Here is a 6,833-nt window from a genome sequence, read left to right as displayed (position 1 = left end):
TGGTATCTAGCACTGTGCTGGCAAATCTCAACTCCAAATCTTTCCCTATTTGGACATTGGAAGATGTTTGTCATTCATTTACTCGCGTGTCAACAGAGATTATGTGGGTCTCTGACACACGACACACCTGTGTGCTAGGCGGGAAAGGTGGTCAGGACACAGGAGCAGGCTAATTCAGGGCTAGTCCCCTAACCCTTACTGCCTGGACGCAGCTCAGGATTTCTGGGCCACACCCACCTATGCTCAGGGCTTACTCCTGGCTCTGTGCTATGATAACTCCTGGGATAAGGGAAACAGATGCTGGGATTGAAGGGAGGCAAGCAGCGCGCAAGGCAAGCACCTCACCTGCCGTGTATTGTTCCTGCCTGTCGCAGGGAAGGCTCTTGAGTGGCCTCAGCATCTCCATGGGGGACCTCCCATTCTTCTCCGTGGAACATTCCCATTTGGGTGGTGTGGGCTGAGGTGACACTCAGTGTCACGTGGAAAGCTTTTCTTTGGCAGCTCTTTTCTCAGCCCATGCTGGGTATGTGGGTAGTGGCCTCTGCTTAAATTTGCTAAAACGGCTTGAATTGACTTCCGGAAGCTCTTCTTTCGTCCTGTCCAGAAAGAAGCCTGAAGAATGGAATGCATTACCAGGGCCGAGGGCATCACCGAGCACTGTAAGTAGTGGCAACAGTGAAAGGAAAGCAGGGAGCAAAGAGTCCAAGAGCATCTGGGGGACAGGGGAGGTCCAGTGCAGCTGCTCAGTGCCTTGATCTGCACAGGGATACACTCTGAGTCCAAACGGGAGTGTGGAGTGCTGTCTGGTGACGGATCTTTCTCTAGTGTAGAAGTGATACTTCCAAGTTTCCACCAACGTCTCTTGGTCACGTAGTCAAGCCAGGCTGTTGAGCCAGTCCCATGTGCTTAAGCCATCAATAAACAAAGTAGTCCTAGCTGATGGCAGGAGGGTTTGAACCTTCACAACACATTGTAAATCATCAGCTCGCTGCCCTTATCTTGACTGTGAGTCAGTGCCAGGAATTCCCAGGAATTCCCAAAGATAAGCATGAAGTTGTCTGGCCCAGCTGTAAGGAAATGGTCCCATACTCTTCTTGACATCTGGTTATGCCTTTTAAATTCTATATTGCTTATTTCTCTTTTTTCCCCGAAACGTTGGCTATTAATAGAGCAGGAAAAAAGGCTGTTTTCCAAAGTAATGGCTACCTCCCATAAGTGCTGCTCCAATAGCTATAGCTTTCGACACAGCTGGGGTTCGAATTTCCAGCATAAGCTCCTAGTCATGCTCACGCTTAAAGCAGCTCTGTCTCCTTCCACCACTAAAAATTTTGGGGTAAGACAGATTCCCCTACTACTTTTTTGGGGGGGCACACCCAACTGTGTCAGAATTGCTCCTGACTGCACTCAGGGATCACTCCTGGAGGGCTCAGGGAAAATATGAGGTGCCCGGGATTGAACCCAGGTGCAAGGTAAGCACCTGGCCTGCTGGATTATCTGTCTTTGACCCAACCCTAACTATTTTTAAAGAGTTGAAAATCACAGAAAGTTTATTTCATTTTTTTTTTGTACATGCACAAGACCATTACCATTATGCTGATTGTAGAAAAGATTGTCATTCCACGCCAGGTCCCATACCTACCAGCAGTCATTAGCCATTCGCACACCCTTTGCCTCAAGTCCTGGAAACCACAAAAATTGATTTTCTCTATGGAACTGCCTTCAGTGACATTTAAAGGAAAGGGCTCAAATGAGACGTGTTTGGTTTTTGCTTTGGTTTTGTGACTGGCTTGTTTCATTCGGCCCAGGCCTCTCCCATATCCTCAGGAATCAGCATCTCATGCTCTTTGTTATTTTGACAGCTTGACCCAGACATACTTCACACACTACACAATTTCCACAAGAGAGTGAGGCCTAGTACGTTCAGAATTGTGAGTCATCACTAGATTAACTTTAAAGTATTTTCCATCCTTGAGTGTATTCGACTGGGGATTTATTGACTTCTGGGATATATAAATGAATAAGTTTTACAAAACTTGGGAAGATTTTGGTCATTATTTCTTCAGAAATCTGTACAGAGCCCAGTGGTAGAGCAGCTCTGTGGCCCTGAGTTTGACCCCCAGCTCAGAGGGAATAAAAAGAGATCAAAGAAGTACATATGTGCACATAGGAACCCACTGTCTGAATGTTCCTTCTGCAGTGCCGTGGGCAGAAGTCGGAGCCTCATCCGGGCAAGAGTGACCCATGGCCGAGTCACACCCAAGGTTCTGCAGACACCTTTCTGCCGCCTCACTCCTGTCTGTGTGCTCCCATGGACACTGGTTAAAATAGTTGACGTCAGATGCACAGAGTTCTGAAGCTCTATTATTCATCCCCATCCTGAAGCTCTGTTATTTATCCCCATTCCTTCAAATTTTTATCCTTGGGCTGAATCATTTCAATTCACTCCATTGTGTTTTGGTTATGCTGTTTGTTCTTTTGTATGTTTTCTTCTGTCTTCTCTTTCTCTCTTCTTTTCCTTTTTCCCCTTCCCCAGCTCCTCCTTCCCCTCCCTCTCACCTCCTTCTCCTCCTCCTCCTCCTCCTCCTCCTCCTCCTCCTCCTCCTCCTCCTCCTCCTCCTCCTACTCCTCCTCCTTCTATAAAAATAGAAGGTCCTGAGACAGCTGAAGCTTCAGAGCATGTGCCTGGCATGTGTGAGGTCCTGAGCTCTGTGCCAGGCACCACATCCCCGCTCGTCCCCAGCACCCTCACAGTGGCCTTGCTGACCTCTGGGCGCAGCACCTTGAGGCCTGCACTTTTTTGCTTGTGTGTTTGTTTGTTGGCCACACCTGGCAGTGCTCAGGGCTTTCTCATTGCTCTGTCCTCAGGGATCGCTGGTGGGCTTGAAGGGCCATATAGGGTGATATGGATCGAACCCAGGTCAGCTGTGTGCAGGGCAAATGCCTATTATCTCTATTATCTTTCCAGCCTACTGGCCTGCACTTCTGTGGATGTCTCCTTCCCCACACAGCACTATTGGGTGTGAGATCCATTAAAAGGAGAACAATTTAAAAAATAGGATATTGATCGCAATATAATGTGGCAACTCAAATCCAGATTTTCCTGTTCTACTCAGAGCAGGAAATCTGTTGGCTTTGCTGCTTTTACTGTTATTTTTAAATGTTTTTCAGAGCAGCTTCTGTGGAATCTTTATGATTATTATTTGTGTGTGGATACTGATATCCTGGCTTGGCCCTCTTAGGGTCAACTAACGACTGCCCAGAGGTAGTTTTAAATAGAGAAGTCTCCTGGTCTCCTACACGGTTCTGTGCATTCTGAGGGTCTCTACGATGCAGCCTGGGAGCAGAGCGGCTGCCCTATATTCTACTTCCACTTGTGCAGAACTTCCAGTCAGTTAGACATGAGGGTTTAGGGGCTTCCTACGTGGTTTCTGAGCTTGAGAGTGAACACAGTCATCCACATGAAAATATTCTTTTAGATTCTCAGAAAGCACAAGAATCTCAGGAGGCTCCCCAATTTTTTTTAACTTACATACTGATAAAAAGGTAAAGGTAAAGGCCCTCCCGTTGATCGTCGATTTGCTCGAGCGGGCCTAGTAACGTCTCCATTGGAGACTTTGTTGTTACTGTGTCTGGCATATCGAATACTCTCGGTAGCTTGCCGGGCTCTCCGAGAGGGGCGGAGGAATCGAACTCGGGTCAGCCATGTTGGCCGCTTGTAAGGCGAACACCCTACCGCTGTGCTATCGCTCCAGCTTTGCGCAGTGGCAGTATCGTAGCCAATGAGGTTTATCCGAGGCGCGATTATTGCTAATTGAAACTTACATACTGATATGCATATATATTTATTTTTTACTTTTTTATTGAATCACTGTGAGATATATCCTTACGAAGCTGTTCATGATTGGGTTTCAGTCATACAGTGATATAGTCATACACACCCATTCCTCCACCAGTGGACATTTCCCAACACCAGTATCCCCAGTTTCCCTCCCATCACCCCCATCCCCCACCCCCTGCCTGCCTCTCAAGCACTTTTCCCCTCTTCTGTCTCTCTGTCTCTGTCTCTCATTTTGGGCATTGTGGTTTGCAATATTGATACTGAAAGGTTAAGATCCCAAGTCTTTACACCGAAAGTTATTTATACAGCTTTTTGAAGACTGCTCCTTTCTACGCTTTTGGGTTAATCTACTGTTTATGCTATTATTCATTGCACTAGGTAGCTTCAAAGTTACACAATCACCTCTCAATTGTATGCGGCCAACAGCCCTGCAGGGTGGAGGAGGGAAGCTTCTTAGCAAATCAGAGCAAATCAGAATAATCAGATAAAGACAAATTTGTGAGTTCTTCAAGAGAGCCAGATAAAAGAAAGACAATTATATGTGATTGTGTTTTTAAAGGCACCTGACCCCCACTTTACCCAGGCCAGTCGCTCATGCCACACCATTGATTTTCACTGTGATTATATGTTATTGGCTAGGACTGTTTTGGGGAAGGTGAGACGGAAATACAGGATATAAAACCACAAAGATCACTGTTCTTACTAAGCCCAGCTTATTTTCTTGATTAAACTACTCCGAGATAGTTGAAGTCTTTGCTTAATTTTTAGAATTCTTTAACAATAGACTCTTTTTTTTTTATGCCCATGTTCTCATTGCTTTTGTAGGTCAGAGGATTTTTGGAGAAATTAGATTCAGATGGAAGAATAGCTGGTAGATGTTTTAAACGAAAGCTTCCAGTACACTGTTCAATGTAATGACACCAATGGGTGGGCGAGCTTCTGAGCACGACCACCCTCCACCCTTTTCTGGCCCCAACACTGCTACTGGCCCAGGGAATGCTGCCTAATGCTCCCTCTAGTGGACACACCGTGGAGCTGATGGTTGAAGGCTTCCCATGCAGTTCAGCAATATCCAGAGATGCTTTGATCTGTAATTGTATCAAAGGCTGGAGAATACTTGTTATTCTTTTCCTTGGCAGCCTCCTGTGTCCTCTCTTATTCCTAGGAAATTGTTTAGGTGTTAATAATGCAGCCAGAGTGTACAGCTTTTCAGGAATGAGTTTGAGATGGATGCAAAGGTCTCCTCGTGCTTGTGGTCCTTTTTTTTTGTTCTTTCTTTCTTTCTTTCTTTCTTTCTTTCTTTCTTTCTTTCTTTCTTTCTTTTTTAAAATTTTTATTAGTGAAAAACTATGAGGTACAGTTTTTAATCCTTTTCTGAATGCTGATGAAATCGTTGGGGTAGGGAATGAACACATACTAACACACCTTAAAGACTGAGCCTGTGGTGGAGGGCCGGTTCAAATAGGTCATTACGAGGAACGAGTTTGGAGTATCCCCTTGCAACACACACAGCCTCTCTGGCCAGACCTCACTGCTAGTTGGGCCCTGAGGAACGTGCCCATGTTTCTGTTCTTCACGGAAGGTGGCATCAGGGATGATATCAAGCCACGAGGCTTGGTTTCCTTTTCTTCAGAGCTCACGGGCACCACTATTACAGTAAATACCTCATGTAGCTGGAGGAGCTTGTGTTTTGATAACATTTACCTAAGAACTCAAACCTTCCCCTTCCGGCTGGTGTCACATTACTATAGTTGGACTCATCCTCCCAAGCCCGGGGGAGGACTGAGAATAAGACTTTAATTTGCATATATGACAGAAGATAATGAAATGCAACGGTCTTTTCTGAGCATCCCCTTAAACAGATCCATGCTGCAGTTTCATTTCTGCTCCTCAGGCACTTGCTCAGGAGCTGGACCCTCTGTCCATCTTCCTGTCCCTTGCGGAAGTGGATGGGTGGATGTGTCTGGGCTTTCAGAGCTGGCTGAAGAGGCTGATGGCAGCGGGGACCGTTTTGGAGGAACTAGAGTTATTAAGTTGGCTGAGTTTGACCTGAGTGGTCTCTCACCAAGAGGAAGAGAGAAGGAGAATGGGGCTCTTCCTAGTAGCCAGCCTTGAGGGTCTGTGTGCATCATCCAGGGAGGAGTGCGGACAGAAAGAATCTTAGAGGAGCTGGGAATGGATCCTGATGATCTGAGGCACTAGCCCAGCAGGCTGAGCTCTGAGACTCTGAGACTGCCAGTCAGAGGGGCACACACCCAGCTCCTGGTGCTGACGTCACCACTCTGAGTGTCTACCATGGGGAGATTGCATAGGGGGAATTCAGAATCTCTGTGCCTTCTTCCTCTAAACAAGATTTCCTTTGAATATCAAAGAACAAAGCTTCATTGCATTGCTTCGGGCACAGGTATTTCCTGGCTGGGTCCTCTCTGAAGAAAATCAGGGGCCAGGGCTAAGTGTAGATGGGATACAGCGGAGATGCTCTTGGCAAGTGTCGTTAAGAGAGTCAGAGATGGATTATGCAAGAAAGAGAAGGACATCCATTGGGGTATGAGCCCCGGAAGGTCACTTCTATGGGCTGCTGGTAAGGGGAGAAATCACCCCACCCACCTCCTAGAGGCCCCGTAAATCTTTGGTAGGTGCTGTTCCTACATGTAGGAACTCTTGCAAATTTGCCCTGTCAAGGAAGTATTCGCAAATAGAGCCTCTGAGTTAGACTCGCAGCTAGAGGCTACCAGAACTCGCCAAGGGAGCCTCCTGGTTGAACTTAAAACACTTCTTGTTCATGTCAGAAAGAATGATTGACCTTGTTCAGAGGAAAAACTAGGAAATTAAGTAACCATAGGGTATGAGTCCTCAATTCTACATTTACTCAAAACTGCAGTGATGGTACTGTGGACACAGAATTGGCTTTGACTCAATTCTTCACAGAGTTGGAGAGCCAAAGGGCCGACTTGCATTTAGTCCTTTGGACTAACTCAGTGTATAGACTCTGCCA

The 6,833-nt window shown here is 46.4% G+C and overlaps 1 pseudogene; it reads left to right on the top strand.

Annotated features, from left to right (window-relative positions):
* Nucleotides 1-3,750: 3,750 nt before the first annotated feature.
* LOC130024491 (uncharacterized) lies at nt 3,751-3,865 on the top strand (annotated as a pseudogene).
* Nucleotides 3,866-6,833: the final 2,968 nt, after the last annotated feature.

The sequence above is a fragment of the Sorex fumeus genome, unplaced genomic scaffold (genome assembly GCF_029834395.1).
Source record: "Sorex fumeus unplaced genomic scaffold, SorFum_2.1 ptg000028l, whole genome shotgun sequence".
Classification (NCBI taxonomy): domain Eukaryota; kingdom Metazoa; phylum Chordata; class Mammalia; order Eulipotyphla; family Soricidae; genus Sorex; species Sorex fumeus.
Note: the sequence above shows the minus strand (reverse complement) of the source record. Positions and strands in the feature narration are given on the sequence as shown.